The following is a 24255-nucleotide window of genomic DNA, read 5'->3' on the forward strand; positions in this document are numbered from 1 at the left end:
GTTAATGTTCTTTCTAAATCAGGGCAGTGGTTCTCAACCAGGGCTCCCTGTGGGGGGCCATAAGCAGGTTTCAGGGTGGCCTCTAAGCAGGGCCAGCATCAGACTCACTGGGGCCAAGGGCAGAAAGCTGAAGCCCCACTGCATGGGGCTGAAGTCCGGGGCCCAAGTCTAGCCATCTGGGGCTGAAGCTGAAGCCAGAGCAACTTAGCTTTGCAAGGCCCTCTGTGGCATGGGGCCCTGGACAATTGCCCTGCTTGCTACCCACTAATGCCAGTCCTGGCTTTTGTATACAGAAAACCAGTTATTGCGGCACAGGTGGGTGATGGAATTTTTATAGCATGTTGAGGGGGCCTCAGAAAGAAAAAGCTTGAGAATCCCTGAATCAGGGCATGATTCATGTAACCATATTTATGATGTGAAATATTGATATGTCCTTTTCTGCATGCTTAAGAAAGCAAACAACCTGCCTAAGAAAGTGAGTAGCTTTGGTCTTGGGAAAAATGGCTCATTCATTAACACCCCCCTCAACCCCAACTGATATAGGGCAAATTGAGCTTAAGTACCCTGCATAAGGTTATCATAACTATAATAGCGAATGAATTAAGGCATTAAGGGAAAAATCCTTCAGACGGTTCTTCACACAGTTATCTTTGAAATTGATCTCATTGAGATATCGTGTGGGCTAAAGACCTTAACTGATGCATTCAGGATTCTTCCACACTTGAAAATACGGTTAAATCCAGATCAGTATTTAATGTGAACGCCTTAAGACAGTAGTGAAATGACTAGGGCTGTTTAGTGTTTGCAACCCAAAAAGAGGTTCTCTAATCAAACCAACCAGTCTTCCTTATAATCCTAGGTACTGAGCTATCTGTTGGTTGAACACCTGACTACATGCTGGGGAAAAGTAGATTTTCTATCCCATGCCATTGTCTATCCTCAGCTACATCAGAACAATGAGGATGCATATGTGGTCTGAAGGAATTTGATAAAATTTATCTGCCCCATCATACACACATCTCTCCACAAACTTGGATTTGAACACAAGGATGTCGAAGATGGAAGCCTTTGGGTGAAATTTATACCTGCACAAGATCATGGCCATATACTCCCTCCAACAGCTGAACAATGGAGATCATACAATTTACAGTCCTAAAAGATGGTGTGGTGAATGCACTCCCCAGGGAGACCAAACCCCTCCCAAATTACCCCTGGAGTAGCAGAAGTATGAATCACACCGGTCCACAGTTGTGCCCTAATTGCACAGACTGGCCTGAAATGTGGGGCTGTAGTGGTGCATAAAGCCTTGTGTAGATCATTTGTACAGGGAAAATTTCACTCTTAGCTATATAAGATGTTGTGTCAACATTTTCAAAAGCACGTAAGTTGCATTTTCAAAAGTGATTTAGGCTTTAGAGATCCTATGTCTCTGGGACTTTAGGCACCTCTGAAAATTTTACCTTAGGTTCCTAAGTCACTTAGATGCTTCTGAACATACCTGTTATTAGGAGTTGTGTGAAAGGAGATGTTTGTCTAAGTTACAAATCATTAGGGAAGTTGTTTTTAGATTAAATATGCAAGAACATTTGGGTTTCATATGCAGAATACTGAGGAAATGTCTTTCCACTATATAACACTAGAAGTCACATGTTTTATGTACTCATTCCCACTTACACCTGTCGACCTTTCATGTATGCACTTGCAAACAAGTGGTTTGTGCTTTCACAGTAGATGTATGCACAGCTACTCAACCTGCACGGGCAAGTGTTGAGTTTTGCATGTGCAAAATATGAGAGCAAAAGAAATGCTGAGGGTGCGTTTTGGAAGAACTTGAAAATTTAGCCCAGTGAGCTACTTTTTTTTAAACAAAAGGCCTCATTTGGCATTAAAAGTCAAACTAAAGGAAAACATAAAAGATTTGCCTACCAATGATTTCCATCAGGCAAGGACTACAGCCAATGACACATTGTGTAAGTTTGAAAATTTATATATGTTATATATATATATTTATAACATTTCAAGGACATTGTACTGGGACAAGGGGCATTATGCTGATCAGCATTCTCGAGGCTTTATCCTAGGACAAGGCTTTATTTGGCTGGTAAAGTAACACAATATGTGACCTGGTTTATTTGCTGGTAAACATGATAGAGTGCAAGCAAATAGTTGTTCCAAGTTATGAAAGGAGGTATCTATCCGCTTACTCAATATAGAGCCTGAATGCTTTTATTTGACACACAACAGCTGCAAAAGTACATTGTCAAATGAGTGAGTGAAGTGCTCTGTTGAGATTCCAAACAGTTATGGATCAGACAATAAGAAAAGGAGTACTTGTGGCACCTTAGAGACTAACCAATTTATTTGAGCATAAGCTTTCGTGAGAAGTGAGCTGTAGCTCACGAAAGCTTATGCTCAAATAAATTGGTAAGTCTCTAAAGTGCCACAAGTACTCCTTTTCTTTTTGCGAATACAGACTAACACAGCTGTTACTCTGGATCAGACAATGTCAGTCCAAGCTTCCCCACACTGCCCCAGCAAGCCAGGCCTGAAGGGACTAATGAGGGTAGTCCAAAACCCCATTCAGTTTTCAGCCTCTATGCTGAGAATTCCAACAAAGGTGCCAGCTAGCACAAATTGTGCTGTGGCAAGCAGCTATCCATTAGAAACTGGACTAGGATCGCTAACATCCACCACCAAGCAACTTTCAATCACTACCAGCCTGAACTGAGTTTGAATTGATGACCTTGAGAAGAAAGACACTCTCTTATTATCAATCTCCTGAGCCATCAAGTTTTTAATGTGCCGTATAAAATCAATTTTAAAATAGCATTTATGATTATTATTTTTATTAAGTATTAATGAGTTTGATATATTTCATTATTAGGGTACATAATGGGTGTAAATTTTTAACAGTGAGAGTAATTAATGATTGGAACTACTTACCATGGGTCTTGGTGTATTCTCCATCATGGATATCTTTTTAAAATTAAGATTGGATATTTTGTCTAAAAGCTTTGCTCTAGGGATTATTTTTGAGGAAGTTCTCCTCTTTTATACAGGAGGTTAGACTAGATGATCACAATGCTCCCTTCTGGCCTTGGAACCTATGAAAGAATAGCTTTTTTGTGTGTTTTTTTCCATAGAGATCTGCACCAGATAGATGCATAAAGAGAGACAGAAAGTAGATTGCTAATATACTATAAATCAAATACATAGATGTTCATGAAATAACAGAAAAATACAACTGCCAAAATATATGAAACAAATCCCCTGAAAGCTTGTATGTTGTTTTCAAAAAATTGAAACCTGGAATCCTATTTAGATACTGAAATAAGCATGTCTTTAAAGAACCATATGGAAATGTTGAATATTTTGGGGTTAACCAAGAAAAATCCGTAAGAATATGCAACACAGCAATACAAATCACCAGAGGAAAAGTCAATGAAGAAAGCAAATTACATACCCTCTCACTGGAATGACTTTTTGCCCTAAGGAAATCCAGAGCAGGCCATGCTAATGGAAAATTCCAAAGAACAGCAGTTTATAACTCTGCCAAATTATTTTAAAAAAATCAATTTTTAGAAAAAAAGCTTGTTGTTGAGCTGAATGAGTCTTTAAGCCCTCAAAATGCTAACAACAAAACAAACAAAATGGGGTGTGTGTATAGAACAAAGAATATAAATGAAATAGGAAAGGCTACCAAGTAGATCAAATACTCATGGGGCAAGTAACTGATCAAACAGTGACTATAATAAATCAAAGCCCCTGATCAAAGTCTAATACATCCTCCCTCAAATGAGCAACTGGTAGAAGTAAACATCAGAGTTAAGTACCTTTGCACCAAACAAAAGAGAGTATAAATGAAATATATATATACATCAAAGCAGCCTTTGAGAAACACATCACATATTGCTCTTGCTTATGTGTATTACATACAAGGCAGTGAAATTGGAGATGAAACTTGTTCTTTTCTTCCTTTATTTGAATGTAAGTATCAGTAAAATAAGACTGGCAATGTTGATTTAAGAAAGACATTTTGCACACAGGTGCTGAGCAAACTCAAGCACAAAGCTCTAATAATACATCTCTGATCTGAGCTGCAAAACACCTACCATGTTACAAACCTAGCACTATGTTGAGCAGAGACGGCCAGTTTTGCTTCATATGAAATTTTTTTCTTTCTGACTTCAGGCATATTTCAGCCCAACTTTTAATGAGCTCAAAGCTAGTCAAATGAATTAGCTTACTGCCTCTTGTCAACCTTAGAATCACACTTGTTTTAATCAAAGTGGTGAGGATGGAAGCTGCTAATTAACTGGATCAAAATAGCTCATTATGAGGCCGTGGCTCTATAAAGAAATGAGTTTATGAAGGGATGTATTCACTTCCAAAAAAATATATGCAGACTGTCCCATAAAAGAAAATTCAAGTGGAAGCTCTTAGATTCCTTTTTTGCAATTACCGGTAGGTATGGTATTCCCTCTTTGCTTAGAAAGCAAAATACTGCTAATATCATTTATATTGCTCCCTTCCCCTCTCCCCCCACAAGAAACTCTATAAGATCCCCTGCTATTCATGATAAATGAACCTAACTTTCTCCTCCGATGACAGTCAGTCTCTGTTCTGTATATTCAGTCACAAATTATAATTTGTGCTCGGCTCTGTGCTGACGTACAACTGGACTAGAGCACAAATGGGGTTCAATAAGTGCAGAATTTGGTCCTTCATGGTTAAAAGAGCAGATCCTGCTCTTGTTTTATAAGGGGCTCTATTAGCACCGTAACTCTTCGTAGACTCTGCATTGACCTGGTCTGTCCTGAAGATTAATAGACTAGCGCCAGCAGACAGAGCCACCGAGCATCTCAACACTAGTTTTGCAGTCACAATCCAGGGAGCTGATTTATGGGGGTGATAACTAATACAAACATGCTTCCTGTGCCAATTGCCAGCTCTCTACAGGTCCTTCCCTGCCTTCTTCCTTGTGGAAGTCATGTGGGACTGGAGAAAATCTCTCTGAGGTCACTTAGATGGAGTGTGAAGAAAGAAAGTAGGGGTAGGGAACAAGGTGGTATACAGTGATTGTGCATGTGGGAAGCTGGAAGGTGAGCAGGGGGCATTGCTGTGACCACAGCCCTTCATTTTCCTGGGGCCTGGGGAAATTCCTCACTCGAGCTGACAGCTCCATTCTGTACCTGTTGGCCACTATTCCTATTTAACTCATAAGTGTCTAGGGACATTTGACTGACAGTCAGTTGCAGTGACTTTCCCCCCAGCTCCAGAGAGTTGGAGTGGCTGTGTGTGTCGTCTTAATCTCCTTTGGTGACAAAGGGGAAAGGCAGCATTCAAGGGCCATGTAGTCACTTCACAGCAACCACTGAGTAGGGAAGCTCCCCCAGAAACAGGCTCCTTCAGTACACAACCCTAATTCACCCCCAGAGCAGGCCCCCCTAGGCTTTGAATGAAGTAGGGGTCTTGTTGTGGGGGGCATGGGAAGAAGCCAGTATGTGATCATGTAATATTAGCTCTCATTCCAGGCTCCAGAGGGGGCACAAATTCTTCTGGCTGTTCCTCCCAAGCTCAACCCCTTCTATCCTATTCTCTCCAACCTGTCTCTGGCCCAGTCTTGTCTCTTCCCCGCCCATGCTCCTTGTCCCAATTTCCATGCCTCAGGCTTCTCATCCCAGTCTCCTTGTCCAGCCAGTCCTAGTCTCCCTCCCCTGGCTCACTGTTCAAGTTCCATTCTCCACACTGACTTCTCGTCTCATTTTCCCAACACCCAGGCCAAGTCTTCTTGACAAACCAGTCCCCGTGTCATTCCCACACCAGCTCCTTGCCCCCAGTCTCCTTGCCCAGCCAGCCCCAGTTCTCCTTCCTGGTCCCTTGTTTGATATATTTCTCTCCGTTTCCCTTTCATTGTCTCTCAGCCCTAGTCTTCCTCCCTGTGCTCCTCATCCAATCTGTCTAGCGCACATGCTCCACTTGATTCCTTGTCCTAGTCTTTTGCCTGCCAAGTTGCAGTTCTTCCCCAGCACCCCAGCTACTTTTAAGATCTGCCTCTCCTCCCCTGCAACCCACATTCTCCCCCACACTGGTTCCAAATCCTAGTCTCCTTGTCTGCCCAGTCCCAGTTCCCCACCTTCCCCCTAGCTTTGATCTCTGTGTCTCCCCACCAGCCAAGTGCTCCTCATTTCATTCTCTCATTCTAAGTTCCAGCTTACCCTCCCCCTGCACTCCTAGTTCCAGTCTCCTTGTCCAGTCTTTGCTCGCTGCACCAGCTCCCAGTCCTAGCTTCCTTGCCAAACTAGGCCCAGTCCACTTGCCAGCCAGTCTGTGTCCCTCCTTCACTTCCCATTCACAGTTTCTCTCTTTCCCCTCCCAATATCACCAGACTCCTTGTCCCAATCTGCTCCTCTCATCTCCCCCAACCATTCTGATATAATCTCATCTGAATCGAGGGAATAAATCTCCTCTCACTGCTGCCTGGCCACCAACAAGGTGGTTATTGAGAGCACCGGAGATACAGGCTTTATTCTCTTGGTTCTAGGGTCTGGCCCTAGCCCAACTTGTTAAATTACTAGGAAAAGTTCTCTGGGTCCCTGTTGCCCTGGGCTGGAGCATGCTCAGTATCTCTGTGGGGATGGGCCATGTACAGTCTGGTCAGCAGTAGGAGATGTAAGGGGATGGAGATGCCCAGTTGCTCTGTGGGAATGCTGCACGCAGCGTGGTCAGCATTAGGACCTTTGAGTAGCTAGACCTTTGTACCCATAGGATGGTATCGTCAACACTTTTTCTGTGAAGTTCTAGTAAGTCTCTGTTGAGAGAGTGTGAATGGCTATTTTTCAGTGGTGTAGAACTTGTCTGAATTTGGGTGGATTTTCATGGGGACAGCACATCCCTGACACACAGGCCATGCCCCGGACCAATTTTCAAATCTTCTCCAAAATATGTGGGTGCTAGAGCATTTCAAAGAACATTTGCAACATGGGCAAAACAACATATTTTCCCCTAGCCTTGTTCTTGGAAATGACTGACTGTTTTGGCTGAAGTTTTCTAATAATAATAATAAATCTGAGGGAGACAAGCAGCATGGAAAATTTCAATCCAAACTGGTACTTTTGCAAAGGTTTAAGAAACTGAAAACAGGGTTTTATATTGGGAAGCCGTGTGGGTGGGTGTGTGTGTGCACACACACCTAAAATAGCTTGGGCTGATAGCATTATCTATGATTAAGTTTGTCTGACACTGCCCATTGCACACACGTGTACATATAAATAATAAAATAAACATTGGCATGGCCCAGGAAACCTCTTAGCCATTGCTTAATCATTGCATTGGATTGTAAATATTTGTTTGGCATTTGTAAATCTGTCCTTAAGTGGAAAAATAAAGGAAATAAGGTTTGTACAGTTAGGAAGTAATGAAGAGCCATTAAAAATAACTAGTGCTAAAAAGCAAGAAAGGGAATGCTTGGAAAAGCTGAACATTTACATATACAATTGGCTCATCTGGATGATTTGCATCCTATGGCATTAAAGGAGTTAACTAATAAATTTACCTTTGACAATTATTTTAGATAAATCCTGAGGCCAATTCATGCAACTCTTTCTCAACCTAAAGACTGATTGACATCCTCCTCAGAAGGTTATTTAAAGGTATGCTCTAATTCACGTGTTCTCCACCATTTTCCTTCTGAGCCCCCCCACCCCCCTAACCTGCTATAAAAAACGCCACAGCCCACCTGTGCCACAACAGTTGTTTTTCTGCATATCCAGTAGATTGAAGGCCCGGGTTAGGGGGTAGCAAGCAGAGCAATTGCCCAGGGCCCCGTGCCACAGGGGGCCCCACAAAGTTAAGTTGCTTTGGCTTCAGTTTCAGCTCCAGGCAGCAGGGCTTGGGCTTCAGCTTCCTGCCCTCAGGGGTCCCTTGCTGAGAACCGCTCCTCTCATTTATCTCCAGGTTTGCTGGAGTTTTTTCCCCCAAATTATGGTTGAAATGGTGAGTTGTTAAACAGTTTGAGAAATGAGCAAACTACAGTCTGAAAAATGGGATACTATAATTTTCTATGAATGATGATAGTAATAAATAGGGAAGAGACTTACATAAGAAATTTGATTATATGAACAGAAATGCTTTGTAAACTAAATTATTATTTTCAATATTTTTTTCCATGAGGCGTCAGGAGCTTTTCAATCTTTAAATTATGGGAAATTATTTTGTTTTCTGACCGTTTGAAAACCCATTCTGACTGCCTGATGCATTTCTGATTGAATTAGCTGAACTGACATTTTCCAGAAATGAACAAACAAAACACGCTGGATCAATCTGATTGTGCCGTTACAGGCAGTGTTCATAATTCCAGCCCCTGTGCACTGTGGTCAACCTGGACCGCGGCAGTATGCCAGCTCTTGTTAGTATCAGTCCTCAGTTTTTCCTTTCCAATCGCTTGTGCTTTGCAAAAGTGCTCCTGAGTCCTGACTCCATGTATAGAAAATTAAATCAGGATTTTATCCAAAAGTTACATGGCTTAATATCTGTATAAGTGGACACTTTTTTCCTCCTTTTTTTTTTCATTTCACTGTTCATTGTTTCCATATGGATTTCCTCCTTCTCCCAAAGTGTAGGCTTTTACATAGGAGTAGTAATAATAAATCATCTGTAGATAGAAGCAGACAAAGATTTTGCTGTCTTGTGGTAATTGTGACTACTGTACATTAATAAAAAAGGCCTCAATACAAAAGGTCACATCTGCAGTGATTAACAATCTAAGGCCTTGTACATGTACTGATGTTCCAGCAGTTTAACTTTGTTTTTAAACCGATGCAAACCTCTGTGTATACACTCATGTGTCAGGTTTCAGAGTAGCAGCCGTGTTAGTCTGTATTCGCAAAAAGAAAAGGAGGACTTGTGGCACCTTAGAAACTAACCAATTAATAATAATAATAACCAATAAATGGGTTAGTCTCTAAGGTGCCACAAGTCCTCCTTTTCTTTTTACTCATGTGTCAGTTCAGCTTTTTATTGGATGAAGCGAAATTAAAATAATTGACTTACAAACTTGCACTAGTTTCGCTAAAAACACATTGTTCGTTAAAGTGGTGCAAACTTGTGTGTCAAAAAGGGTCCAGTAAGTCTTAGTAATTTGAATAAAATGCCCTTAAAGAAAATGTCTATTCACATGCAATGTGTGCTGTGAGATTCATTCTCTTTGGAAAGCAAACATAGCATGTCCATCAGTACAGTCAAATATTATAATTTGTCTAGAAATGGCCCTACAGTCAGCAGCTAGGAGCCAGTCATCCAAAGCTTCCTGTGTGTGCAGAGCTCTCCCACTGAAGACTATAGGAGTTCTATGCAGGGAGGATTTATCCCTTAGAATCTGGCCTAGTATTCCTTGCACACTCAAAGCTCCCATTGGTTACACAGGTATTTCTGGGTGCACAAAGAATGCAGGATTAGGCAATTAGGATTTACCTTTCTGCTTCCCCACCTGGAGAAGAAGAGCGAAAGATGTAGGTGCAAGAGACAGCAGTAGAAACGTGGAAAAGGCAGTTGTTTTCCTGTCCCTTTATCCTCTATCCTTTATAAGAATTTTGCTTGTCCCTGTGGGCTAATGATAGCCCTGACCCAGGGGAAGCACCTCAGAGATCCAGAATGCTTGGAGTGAAGGGGCTCCCAGGCGCATGGAGACTGCTCTTTCATTGCCACACTCTTTCCTGGGTTGTAGTTTATTTCACCACCTCACATGCATAAGGGAGTAGAGCTATGACCTGACCTACACATGACCCTCCTTGCCCTTTATGGGACACCAAGTGTGCCTAGGTGAGGAAGGACATAGGATCCCTGTGTTCTCCTGAGAATAGGAACTGCAGTTGTGCCTGGCCATTAGGTGAACACACAGATTGGGGATGGGGCAGTCTCCTTATACTCTTCCACCCCTCTGCTCCCCACTCCCCACTGCACAAGTGTGTGAAGGCCAATAACTTAATAGGAGTTGGGTACCTAACCTGCTTAGGCACTCTTGTCAATTACATTAGGCACACATTTGTCTCGTTAGGTGCCTAAATACCTTTGTAAATCTAACCCTCAGGCATTTTCGCTCCTAAGTCACACTGAAAGTTCAGGAGGAGTCTTTCTCAAGCTCACCTGTTGAAGCTGTTCCATTGCGTATGAAATACGTAAATAATGATTGGAGAAGGGACTGGAATTGGAAAGAGTGGGATGCAACCTCACATCCTGAGCCACCTACCATATAGCTCAGAGGTTAGGGCATTCTTAGGAGGTGGGAAAGGTGGTTCAAGTCTATGCTCCACCTCAGGAACTTGGAGGGAATTGAACCTGGGTCTTCTGCCTTCCAGGTACACTGAGATTTTGGGTATAAGGGGTGGGCACCACCAGCAGCTGCTCTTTCTCCTTCATTTTTTGTGAGAAAGGACTGGCCTGGCTTTGGAGCCTAACCCTTGGAAAGCATTCATTGCTATGAATCCCAAGTGGCAGGAGACACCTGTTAGGGGGTTTATTCCTTCACCCGCTTCCTTCCCTGGTCCTTTTCGCATGAACAGAGAGCAACAATACCCAAAGTCCAAAGGTGCAAACAATTTGATGTTTATTGGGGGAACTTCCAGCAAGCATGATTCCAGTTTCCTTCCTTAGTGTCCTCATTCCCAGCTCTGACACCACAGAGCCTTACACCTGTGTCCTTGTTCCCATTCCTGCCCTTAGCCAAACATGATTCCAATTTCCTTACCCCCATTCCCTGTTCCCATTTCCCCCTTTAGCAAAACATGATTCCAATTTCCTTACCCACATTCCCTGTTCCCATTTTCCCCACACCCACCCACTCACTTCCTGATTGACTGCAGGCTATATAGTAAAACTTGAGTTCTGCTTAGCTATACCTTAACCAATCATTTTCCTGAAATTTAACTAACCAATCCTAACATATTGTAACATGATTATGTAACCAATTATATCCCACCACCTTAATTAGTTTACACCCAGCACAATTAATTATACAGCAGACAGGAACAATCACAGAACCAGACAGAGATTATACAGACAAACAACAGCAAAGTGGGAACTATAATGACAAAACAATACAGAAGTGAGGATTTCACATCCCAGTATTGATAAGTGAGTTCTTGCCAGACAGATGCTATCAAACTAAGTTTCCTTCTACATCTTCTAGGCACTTCCCTTTCTCTGGAGGAGATAGGCACTACCAGGACAGGATTGTATTCCTAACAGCCCAATAGCACCTGATTTCAGTTTGACTAGTTTGGAATGTGAGGATGACTGTTCGCTTCCTAGCTTATGGCTGCCTCTGCTGCTTAGCCAAAAGCCTTAGCCTAAGCACAGGGCCTCAGACTGTCACAGTAAGAGAAGGCCCTTACACCAGCAGACAGTGATTTTGATTCTTTCTTTTATACCTCTATCACTAGCCAAGTGATAAGAATACACCTAAATTCTTAGAGTATAGGCCTTTACAGACAGGCCTGAATATCTATATCCTAACAACACCTTCTGTTAGATACCTTATTCCCTTTTGGGGTATGGCTTAAGTCCTACCTTTCCCCTCAGCATTTTCTACTGTAGTATAGGCAGCTCCAGGCTCAGCATGCTGGCTTCTGTGAATCCCATTCTTAGGTTCCGAATTCTTCCCATGCGTTGTACTGGAGCCTAAGAGTCTAATTCAGGACTGTGGATTCTCCTAGATGGAAAGGGACCTAAAAGTTAAGTGTTGTGACACTACCTTTGAGTCCCCTTTGTGGCTCTAGCTCCTTAAAATCTAAGTATCTTTTGAAAATGGGACTTAGGCACCTAGGATATTTTCCATTGTTGTTTGCAGTATTGTTGTTCCCAGGATATGAGAGAGATAGGGTGGGTGAGGTAATATCTTTTATTGGGCCAACTTATGTTGGTGAGAGAGACAAGCTTTAGAGCTATACAGAACTCTTTTTCAAGTCTGACCTGAAGCTTGAAAAATTTCCATATGAATACATTAGAAGTGAATTAGTTCCTTAAAGACATGTATTAAGAGTTGGCCCAAAGTGATGGTACCTCATTAAGTTGAACAATTTGGATACTATTATGATTCCTCCAGCTATAATAGGTGGACTTTCTCGAAAGGGTTGGGTTTTTGTAATCTGCTGCATAACATTTAGAAGTACTTGACCGATGATCCGGGTATTTTTGTATGTGATCAGAATTGTTGCCTTGCTAAATTTAAAAGAGGGACTATTGGAAAGCCCTGAGATGTGAAAACAGAAAGATAGTACAAAGGAGATGTGTGCATGTGCTGAGAACTCGGAAGAGGCTGCTATGAAATGAATAGTTTCTGGTAACCAGTCATCTGACAATCTCTGGTGTCTGGAAATCACCACTTAGCTACTCACCAGGTCATCATAAGAGACATCTTGGCTCTCTGCTCGTGGTGAGAAACACACCCAATAATAAAGCACTCAGCATTGTATCCTGAATGTGCCATACTGGAAAACAAAGGCATACTGTTTCTGCTCAGAATCTATTGTTTGAATTTTAATGAACAAATAGGGGCCTATGAGCATGGTGCCTATGAAACCTCTCATATTAGGCAAGCATTTGTTTCCCACTAAGTGATTTCTGGTTAATGATTAAGTCTCCAATTTGAGTCAGTCTTTGTTGCTGGACACTGGCTATGGGTGAACTAGTTGGGGAGATGTATGCTTTCAAGAATGCTTTATGAAGATAGTATAAAAAGTGCTCAGTCTTTCATTTCCTCTTAATTTTTTAAAGGTGGTATCATAAAATCATGCAAGTTAGAGATGGAAAAGACCTACATGATCATCTAGTCAATAGCCCTGCCACTGTAGTATTGTTCTTTACAGTATATTGATATTTCTTTACATTTCTGTAATTCATACTTATGTAAAAGATATTAATATTGCTTTGTTTTGATTTAGACATAGAGTAAAGCAATAGCAGGCTGTAGGAGCCTCAGCATAATTAATAATACAGTCCAATTAACAAAAATAGCCCAATTTTCTCCATACCACAGAGGCCCTTTTAAGTGAAATTTTTTTTTGCCTATCTCAGAACTCCCCAAAAAGAAATCCCCTGAGATAAAGATCCACATTCCCAAGAGAAGTCACCAGCCTTCCCCAACTACCCGCCCCAATAGATAAGATTTTGAGCTTACTCTAAAGTCAATGAATTTGAGCTCAGTCTGAGCAAACGCAGTGAGTGAATTCCAAAGTAGGAGGGCTCTTGTAAAGCATGCTAAGATAACAAAGGAGCAGCCACTTTCAGTTACCCTAAATGACATAGGACCTGGCTATCCCTACACTGCAGCTGGGAGAGCGCCCCTCAGACCAGGTAGATGGGGACACACTGGTCGGGCTGGAGCTAGTGAGCTAATAATAGCTGTGTAAATATTTGCAAAAAGAAAAGGAGGACTTGTGGCACCTTAGAGACTAACAATTTTATTAGAGCATAAGCTTTCGTGAGCTACAGCTCACTTCATCGGACGCATCTATAGCTCACGAAAGCTTATGCTCTAATAAATTTGTTCGTCTCTAAGGTGCCACAAGTCCTCCTTTTCTTTTTGCAGATACAGACTAACACGACTGCTACTCTGAAACCTGTGTAAATATTGTGGCTCCAGGAGAGACTTTAGCTAGCCACCTAAGCTCAGACCCAGAGAGCTGGGTGGGCTTGCAAGCCTGAGCTGCCCCATGGGCCACAACCATCTACACAGTTACATTTAGTGTACAAACCTTAGCCCCATTAGTGTGAGTCTGTCTACCTGGGCTGGGAGGCTCCCTCCCAGCTGCATGTAGACTTACCCTTGGGGCCTGATCTAACGCCCACTGAAGTATATTTCAGTGGGAGTTGGAAGACCCATAGGGTTTAATGAGTCACAACCAACCCTTTTCACTCCACCTGGAAACTAACAGACAGCCAGTGAAGATTTTGGAGTCATGTGCTCATGGCATGACACACCACTTAACAGGCAAACTGCCACCTTCTGCACTAGGTTCATTTTCCAAGCTGAATGAAACTGCTGCTCCACAGGGTATGTCTACAATGCAATCACAGGGTGTCATTGCGGTTTATGTAGACATAGCTGAGCTAACTTTGATCTAGCTGGCTTGGGTGCCAGAGCAGTGAAGTTGCAGCAGCATGTGTTTCAGCACAGGTTGTTCAAACCTGCTTGCAATTCTGGGTAATGAATTACGGAGGCTGGTCCATGATGAAGCATGCATTGCTGTAGCTTCACTGCTCCACTACCTGAGCTAACTAAATTAAAGATAGCTTAGGAGTGTGTCCATGAGCTGCAAGCAGTGTAGACATACTCTCAGTCAAGAAAGAGAGTCGATTTGAGTTTAATTTACTAAAATATAAAACTTTTCTTCTAATATGAAAGAAAGCTAAATCAAATCAGTTTCACTAATGTTAATCAACTGGCTTCAGAGGAGTTACTCTGGATATTCATTGGGGAAATGGAAACATAATCTGGCCTTTGGTTGTTAATAAAGCATAGAGTTTAATGTCTTAAACTGTCCTTCTGTGGTTTTATTTATTAGGAGCTTGCTGCCTTTTGGTAGACCACAGAAGCAATGAATTGAAAGTACAATGGGAAGGTTGCCTATTAAAAAAACTGGAAGCTTTTTTCAATTAGGTATTGGTTTAAAGGGGCTCGGCAGTAAAGTTTTTGAGCCCCAGTCCTGCTTTTATTGATACAATGGGAGTTTTGCCATTGATGACAACAGGAGTGGGATTGGACTCTTTGTTACTCATTAAAATAATCTTTTAGAAAGTGCACTTTAATAAAACATGTAGTACAGTTCTTATTACTACAGAGGAAACATTTAGAGGCACAAAAATGGCAATGTTAAGAAAGTGCTTCCAAAACTTTTCTCATTTTTACAAAGTATGCCACTATTAACAAGTGAAACCAGCTCTAGATGCCAGTCATTATTAAATGCTTTCTTCAGCAAAAGGGCTTGAAGACAAGCATAGCCACTCATCTCCTTCTATAATGCTAATGCATTTGACATTTTTTTGTCGTTCCCATGTAGAACTGTAGCCAGTGGACTCCTTGTAGTTTACTGACAATTCGTAGACCCAAAACTTAATTTTTTTGTTTTGTGCAAAAAGTATTAAAGCGTAGGGAGGAGGGCGGGGAGGTTAGGAGGGGATTGTTCAGCATTAGAATTAACTTGAGCTTAATTTTCCTCTTCACCCTGGTCCATTTTGTGTTCTCATGCTTTGAAAACAACTAAACTGTCTTTTTGGTATAGGGAGTTTGAATGAATGAGCCTGCGTTCACTCCCATTGAAGTCAGTGATCAAAGTCCAATTGCCTTCATTGGGAGCAAGAGGGTGTCCTGAGGAAGCACATACATATTGTGCTCTCACTCTATAAAATATATCAAAAAGAATCACTGCTCAGCCAAAGTAATAAGAACTGGAGAATATGGTTGAAGAGGGAAGGTTAAAGAAATTGAATGTATATAGGTTTTTGTTTGTTTTTGTGAAAGGGTGTCATAAATATAAAGGGAAGGGTAAACCCCTTTGAAATCCCTCCTGGCCAGGGGAAAGCTCCTCTCACCTGTAAAGGGTTAAGAAGCTAAAGGTAACCTCGCTGGCACCTGACCAAAATGACCAATGAGGAGACAAGATACTTTCAAAAGCTGGGAGGAGGGAGAGAAACAAAGGGTCTGTGTCTGTCTGTAGTCGTCTTGGCCAGGGACAGAACAGGAATGGAGTCTTAGAACTTTTAGTAAGTAATCTAGCTAGGTATGTGTTAGATTATGATTTCTTTAAATGGCTGAGAAAAGAATTGTGCTGAATAGAATAACTATTTCTGTCTGTGTATCTTTTTTGTAACTTAAGGTTTTGCCTAGAGGGGTTCTCTATGTTTTTGAATCTAATTACCCTGTAAGATATCTACCATCCTGATTTTACAGGGGGGATTTCTTTATTTCTATTTACTTCTATTTTTTATTAAAAGTCTTCTTGTAAAACACTGAATGCTTTTTCATTGTTCTCAGATCCAAGGGTTTGGGTCTGTGGTCACCTATGCAAATTGGTGAGGCTTTTTATCCAACATTTCCCAGGAAAGGGGGGGTGCAAGTGTTGGGAGGATTGTTCATTGTTCTTAAGATCCAAGGGTCTGGGTCTGTAGTCACCTAGGCAAATTGGTGAGGCTTTTTACCAAACCTTGTCCAGGAAGTGGGGTGCAAGGTTTTGGGAAGTATTTTGGGGGGAAGGACGCGTCCAAACAGCTCTTCCCCAGTAACCAGTATTAGTTTGGTGGTGGTAGCGGCCAGTCCAAGGATAACGGATGTAATATTTTGTACCTTGGGGAAGTTTTGACCTAAGCTGGTAAAGATAAGCTTAGGAGGTTTTTCATGCAGGTCCCCACATCTGTACCCTAGAGTTCAGAGTGGGGGAGGAACCGTGACATGGTGGCACAGTGGTGGGATTAACCTGAAATCATTTTGAGATCCAGTTGAGATTTTTTTGAACTAGAAATACAGATTTTAAAAAGGAATTTTTAGGAAGTCCAGAAAGCAGCTTTGAAACTGAAAGCAGCTTGGTTTCTCTCTGCTTTGTGGCCAAGCAGAGACAAAAGGGGATTATCTTGTGAATTGCAGGTTTTCTTTGCCTGGAGGCAGGGTACTTAACTCCTGCAGGGAAATTCACAGTCTTCCAACCCAGAGGTTTTTTTTTTCTTTTCTTCCTAAAAGTAAATAGGGGGTGTGTGCTCTACCCATTTGCCTGGAGACAAAAGTGGCAGGGTTTTTTTTAGGATTTTGATTTTTTTTTGTTTTACAAGGAGCACAGGTTTGAAAAGAAATTTTTTTTTCTTTGGGCTGGGTAAGCAGGTTTCCAAGTAGTTGGAGGTTTTTTGCTTTAATTTGGGCCCAGAGCAGAGACAAGGGAATTGTCTTTTTCCGTAGGCTGACAATCACTATCAGAGAATAGGTATTCTATTCCAGCACAGCAAAATTTTACAACCAAGTTTTGTTTGTTTATTTCTAAACCTCGGGTGTAAAGTTAGTTAAAAACAGAGAGGTTAGAATGGCCAAATCCTCGGCTCGACTACAGCTGGAATTAGCCAAATTTCAGGCTGAGGAAAAACAAAGGGAACATGAAAGACAGACAGAACTCATGCGGCTGGAGAAGGAGGTACAGGAGGCTGCCCACAAGAGGGAAATGGAGGCAAGGAAGCATGTGGAGGAGATGGAGAGGATAAAGGCCCAGCAGAATATACCAACAAACCCTAGCAATCCTTCTCCAGGTACCACTTCCCATCCCAGAAAGTTCCCCACCTACAAGGCAGGTGATGATACTGAGGCCTTCTTAGAAAACTTCGAAAGGGCCTGCCTTGGGTACAACATCTCTACTGACCAATACACGGTAGAGCTGAGGCCGCAGCTCAGTGGACCCTTAGCTGAGGTGGCAGCTGAAATGCCTAAAGAACATATGAACAAGTATGAACTGTTTAAATCCAAGGCGAGAGTCAGAATGGGGATAACACCCGAGCAGTCTCGTCGGAGGTTCCGAGCCCTAAGGTGGAAACCAGACATGTCATTTACCCGACATGCCTACCACATTGTGAAACATTGGGATGCCTGGATATCAGGAGCAAGTGTTGAATCTCCAGTAAATTTGCCCTTCCTAATGCAAATGGAACAATTCTTAGAGGGTGTTCCTGAGGAAATAGAAAGATACATCCTAGATGGGAAACCCAAAACTGTAATCGAGGCAGGAGAGATTGGAGCCAGATGGGTGGAGGTGGCAGAGAAGAAGAAAACTGGTCGCAGTTGGAGCGGAGACCAGAAGGGACCACCCCAGACCACACCTTATTACCGGGGGCCGCCCAAAGCCCCACCTACCTCCCAAAGAACCTTCCAGACCCCTTATCGTCCCACCACCCCGTTCTCCAGCAACCCACCTCGCCCCGGTGACCCGTCAGCTGGACGATGTTTTAAATGTAACGAGCTGGGGCATGTAAAGGCCAACTGCCCCAAGAACCCCAACAGATTACAGTTCATTGCACCGGAATCACACCAGAGGTCCACAGGCCCAGATACCTCCCAGATACCCTTGGAGCGGAGGGAAACTGTGAGTGTGGGCGGGAAGAAGGTCACCGCGTGGAGGGACACCGGAGCACAAGTGTCAGCTATCCATGCTTCCTTAGTGGACCCCAATTTAATCAACCCAGAGATCCAAGTGACGATTCAACCCTTCAAGTCCAACTCTTTCAATTTGCCTACAGCCAAGTTGCCTGTCCAGTACAAGGGCTGGTCAGGAATGTGGACTTTTGCAGTCTATGATGATTATCCCATCCCCATGCTGTTGGGGGAAGACTTGGCCAATCACGTGAAGCAGGCCAAGAGGGTGGGAACGGTCACCCGCAGCCAGGCTAAACAAGCCGTGGGGCCTAGCTCTGTTCCGGAAACTTCTATCAGGGCCCGGTCAGAGGTGATGGACCCGGACCCCAGGCCAATGTCTGCAACAGCAGTAGTGGATCCAGTCCCAGAGACCCAGACGGAACCAGTCCCAGAACCGGAACCAGCCAAACAACCAACACCAGACCCCGTGCCAGCACTGAATCCAGTACTTGCAACCTCAACACCAGAGGGCCCCACCGAACCTGAACTGGCAGCAGCCGATAACCCTACACAAGAGGCTCAGCCGGAGCCTGAATCCCAACATAGTGCACCAGCGGAGAGCGGTTCACAGTCAACAGAAGCAGCTCCATCCCCTATATCGCTTCCAGAGGGACCAAGCCTATGTCCCCAATCCAATGAGGAACTGATGTCTCCAGCATCAAGGGAACAGTTCCAGACCGAACAGGAAGCAGATGAAAGCCTCCAGAGAGCTTGGACGGCGGCACGGAGCAACCCACCGCCTCTCAGCTCTTCTAATCGATCCAGATTTGTTGTAGAAAGAGGACTTTTATACAAGGAAACTCTTTCTGGGGGACACCAGGAAGACTGGCATCCTCAGAGACAGTTGGTAGTTCCAACTAAATACCGGGCCAAGCTCTTGAGCTTAGCCCATCGTCACCCTAGTGGCCATGCTGGGGTGAACAGGACCAAAGACCGTTTGGGGGGGTCATTCCACTGGGAGGGAATGGGCAAGGATGTTTCTACCTATGTCCAGTCTTGTGAGGTGTGCCAAAGAGTGGGAAAACCCCAAGACCAGGTCAAAGCCCCTCTACAACCACTCCCCATCATTGAAGTTCCATTTCAGCGAGTAGCTGTGGATATTCTGGGTCCTTTTCCGAAAAAGACACCCAGAGGAAAGCAGTACATACTGACTTTCATGGATTTTGCCACCCGATGGCCGGAAGCAGTAGCTCTAAGCAACACCAGGGCTAAAAGTGTGTGTCAGGAACTAGCGGACATTTTTGCCAGGGTAGGTTGGCCCTCCGACATCCTCACAGATGCAGGGACTAATTTCCTGGCAGGAACTATGAAAAACCTTTGGGAAGCTCATGGGGTAAATCACTTGGTTGCCACTCCTTACCACCATCAAACAAATGGCATGGTGGAGAAGTTTAATGGAACTTTGGGGGCCATGATACGTAAATTCGTAAATGAGCACTCCAATGATTGGGACCTAGTGTTGCAGCAGTTGCTCTTTGCCTACAGAGCTGTACCGCATCCCAGTTTAGGGTTTTCCCCATTTGAACTTGTATATGACCGTGAGGTTAAGGGGCCATTGCAGTTGGTGAAGCAGCAATGGGAGGGATTTACACCTTCTCCAGGAACTAACATTCTGGACTTTGTAACCAACCTACAAAACACCCTCCGAACCTCTTTAGCCCTTGCTAGAGAAAACTTACAGGATGCTCAAAAAGAGCAAAAAGCCTGGTATGATAAACATGCCAGAGAGCGTTCCTTCAAATAGGAGACCAGGTCATGGTCTTAAAGGCGCTCCAGGCCCATAAAATGGAAGCATCGTGGGAAGGGCCATTCGTGGTCCAGGAGCGCCTGGGAGCTGTTAATTATCTCATAGCATTCTCCACCTCCAACCGAAAGCCTAAGGTGTATCATATTAACATTTGTCATAAATATAAAGGGAAGGGTAAACCCCTTTGAAATCCCTCCTGGCCAGGGGAAAGCTCCTCTCACCTGTAAAGGGTTAAGAAGCTAAAGGTAACCTCGCTGGCACCTGACCAAAATGACCAATGAGGAGACAAGATACTTTCAAAAGCTGGGAGGAGGGAGAGAAACAAAGGGTCTGTGTCTGTCTGTAGTCGTCTTGGCCGGGGACAGAACAGGAATGGAGTCTTAGAACTTTTAGTAAGTAATCTAGCTAGGTATGTGTTAGATTATGATTTCTTTAAATGGCTGAGAAAAGAATTGTGCTGAATAGAATAACTATTTCTGTCTGTGTATCTTTTTTGTAACTTAAGGTTTTGCCTAGAGGGGTTCTCTATGTTTTTGAATCTAATTACCCTGTAAGATATCTACCATCCTGATTTTACAGGGGGGATTTCTTTATTTCTATTTACTTCTATTTTTTATTAAAAGTCTTCTTGTAAAACACTGAATGCTTTTTCATTGTTCTCAGATCCAAGGGTTTGGGTCTGTGGTCACCTATGCAAATTGGTGAGGCTTTTTATCCAACATTTCCCAGGAAAGGGGGGGTGCAAGTGTTGGGAGGATTGTTCATTGTTCTTAAGATCCAAGGGTCTGGGTCTGTAGTCACCTAGGCAAATTGGTGAGGCTTTTTACCAAACCTTGTCCAGGAAGTGGGGTGCAAGGTTTTGGGAAGTATTTTGGGGGGAAGGACGCGTCCAAACAGCTCTTCCCCAGTAACCAGTATTAGTTTGGTGGTGGTAGCGGCCAGTCCAAGGACAACGGATGTAATATTTTGTACCTTGGGGAAGTTTTGACCTAAGCTGGTAAAGATAAGCTTAGGAGGTTTTTCATGCAGGTCCCCACATCTGTACCCTAGAGTTCAGAGTGGGGGAGGAACCGTGACAAAGGGTGATAGATATTTTCACTTCATGCTAGTAGTGACACAAGGAGTAAAGAATTTAGGTTATATGAGGACCCCATTAATGCCCTGAATTCAGTTGTTTGACACACATTAAAGGTGCCCTTAACATACTGTATATGGGATATCAAGAAACAAAGATTGGTCTGGAATGGCATAGACATCACTCCAGCCCCCACCCGATAGTCTGAAGCAAACTCTGAAAAGATAAACACAGGTTCATGTTTACTCCACCCTTTATGTAGTGCAGTGGTCTTTGAGCTGAAATTCACTGGCTCCTGGAATTAATAGACAATGGGTTTCCCCTCCCCTGGTGGTAGCTTGAAAAAGGAGGATTTGAAGTGGGTCATTTGTAATCCCCAGGTACTTCCTAAGAAATCCACTTCACAGGTATTGTTCCAAAAAGTCCTTTGGAGTTCCTAATACCGTCCAGATATAATGCACTACACAGTTGCATTCTTAATACTATGGGCTCCAAAGATGTTAAACTTAATTAGATAAAGTTCATTCGGGATATTGCAAGTTATTGTCAGTCTGTCACAATAGGTTCGGTGCTGATTCAGCTGGAGGAGCGACACCTACTGAATCAATAGCCACACTTCTATCAGTATGTTTGGTTTTGCTTGTAGGTAACGCAACCAAATATTGATCAGCACCCACCATTCTTAAGTTATGAAAACTAATTTTAAGACCCAGGTTTAAGTGGATATGGCTTTATAGTCAAGATATCCGACTTTTTAGGCAGTGTATAATACAGGACATGAAATAGACAGTATATTTTTAATATATTAACAAATGCTTGAATAGAAAAAATATAATGGAGTATTTTGTACAAGACTCATTTTATTTGGCTCTGACTTAGGGAGGGAAAGGAGGAATCTCCATAGCAATTGTAGAATTCTTTATATTTTCAGATATTAAATCACATCTGTCTCTGGTAACATATATTTCGCTTCCCTATTTCACAGCCTGGAATTAAGATATTTATACAGAAGATAGCTTTACATTCTGAAGATGTATGTTTACCATAGTACTAATAAAGTATTTTCCCCCTGCAAAGTACAAGCAGAGCAAATTGCTTCAGATACATTCTTCTTCATGGAAAACCCAATAAATGATGCTTCAGGGCCTTAATCTCAAGATTAAAAAAAATATTTTCTAAAGGTTGGATGTCAGTAGATTTTCACGTCTTAGCAGAACTGAAAGCAAAATCAGCAAGAATAATTTCACTTTATAGGAAACTGAAGAGAGAGAAGACAACCTCAGAACATCTGAGCACAAAATATTCTGCATTATTTTGCTAGTTTGGGCAAAAGTAGTGTCTGATGAAACCTCCAATCGTATAAACAGAAGCCAAATCTTTGGATCATATCTTCTCCAGTACTTGCTGGACCTCCCTACCCAATCCCTATGAACTGCCCCCCACTCACTATTTATTTCCTGATTTCCCCCCCCACATGTATCTTTCTCCCAAATCTAAAGTTCAGCACCATCTCAGACCCTCTCCTTAAGTCTCATTCTTTCTGCCTCATAAGATTGGGAACAAGGGTGTTACAGCAAGTCTGGAAGCCTCACTGTTGGCCAGAATACACCACTTACTGTAAGACACAACTGCCAACCCCTGAGCCCAGGTGGGAAATCTTGGGTACTGTGGGGATTACCATGAATGTTGCTGTGCAAACAGCTATCAGGTAGCTGGGATTTCAGAGTTTTGTGACTGGTATTCATACCCCTCGTGGGCACACACTAAGTGGTGAAGTGGTTAAATGTGAGTTGGCACAGAGTTTGGCATTAGAAGGACGAGGCATGCTCGTAGTAATGTTTTTTGAGTGTGAGGTGGGCTCTGTGTCCACTGGGATCACATTTGAGTTCCCAAAGGGTGCAGGGTTTGAGGGGACTCTGTGTGTGTTTGGGGGGGGGGGGGTTGGGGGAGGAAGAAATGAAGTTCAAAAAAGAACTAGATAAATTCATGGAGGATAAGTCCATCAATGGCTGTTAGTCAGGATGTGCAGGAATGGTGTCCGTAGCCTCTGTTTGCCAGAAGCTGGGAATGAGCGACAGGGGATGGATCACTTGACGATTACCTGTTCTGTTCATTCCCTCTGGGGCACCTGGCACTGGCCACTGTCGGAAGACAGGATCCTGGGCTAGATGGACCTTTGATCTGACCCAGTAGGGCCATCCTTATGTTCTTATCTTAAGTGGTTTCTGCAGGTTCTGAGGTTTGGCTAAGCTGTACATAATCAACCAAAAATTTCATCTCTTTCTTTTAATTTGTCAGTGCCATTTTTAATCTCTATCCACGATAAATGACCTTTGATCTTCTTGCTTAGTTCATGTAGTATGTCTCTAGCACTGTTCGGGGGAGTCCTTGTTCCTGTGAGCTATGGATTGCACATTTCTGTGACATTTTCAGCGGGCAGCCTCACATCCTATCTAGGAAAATAATCACCTCTTTCTCTGCATTAACATTTTGATATGCAGTATCTCTCTGTGAAGTCAAACTTACTAGATGTAAGGCATAATACAGCATTCTAGCACAACTAGGGACCTGGATGACATTGATTTTTCTTATGCAACATTCACAGAGAGAAAAAATTGAGGTTACAGATACAGATCGACAGAAGAGCATGTTATCAATGAATAATTACTTTGCATTTCTTTGTGTTTCTCTTTTAGGCAGGGGAATTGCGTAACTTAATTAAAGTGAGTAATACTAATTATTTTGGATCTGTTAGTGCACATATGATGATGAATAATACAGAGACCACTTTGACACTAAATATATGTATTTTTTACTTTTTTCCTTTCTTTACCTGAAAAATCTGACTTGAATTCTTATGAAATTGGACGACATGTCTAAACCTATATTCCATAATTGCTTTTTATTGTAATAGCACTTCTAAAAAACACTGAATTGTGCATATTTCTCAGTGGAAAAATAGTTGTCAGTTTTCTGTTATTCCTATAAGTTTAATATTATGCTGACAATTCTCCACTGAGACAAGAAGATGCAAATGGTGAGAAGTTTCTTTAAAATCTTATGCCTAGGCACATATATGTGTGCACGCTAATGGCCTGATCCTGTACCATTGGATTAATAGGAGTCTTTTGATTTACTTCCATGGAAGTAGGATGAGGTCGTATGGCTAAGGAAATACCACAAAAAATGCCATGACTATTCAATTGATTTTCTTAAATAACTTTGCTTCACTTTCCATGAACATTGGGATGATTTTCTTCACATGACTGCTTG

At 42.6% G+C, this 24255-nt stretch overlaps 1 protein-coding gene across 4 annotated transcripts in view; it reads left to right on the forward strand.

Annotated features, from left to right (window-relative positions):
- CHL1 (cell adhesion molecule L1 like) overlaps positions 1-24255 on the forward strand; it is a 201264-nt gene that overhangs the window by 51413 nt on the left and 125596 nt on the right. The window contains exons 3-4 of one of the 4 annotated variants that reach the window (XM_073351144.1): positions 7574-7652; positions 23679-23705. The exons of 2 other annotated variants lie outside the window; for them this stretch is intronic. The gene's annotated coding sequence lies outside the window, so the exon portion shown is untranslated. The remainder of the gene's footprint in view (positions 1-7573; positions 7653-23678; positions 23706-24255) is intronic. One more of the 4 variants, XM_073351142.1, reaches the window with a different exon arrangement.

Source organism: Lepidochelys kempii, chromosome 7 (assembly GCF_965140265.1).
Source record: "Lepidochelys kempii isolate rLepKem1 chromosome 7, rLepKem1.hap2, whole genome shotgun sequence".
Lineage (NCBI taxonomy): Eukaryota > Metazoa > Chordata > Testudines > Cheloniidae > Lepidochelys > Lepidochelys kempii.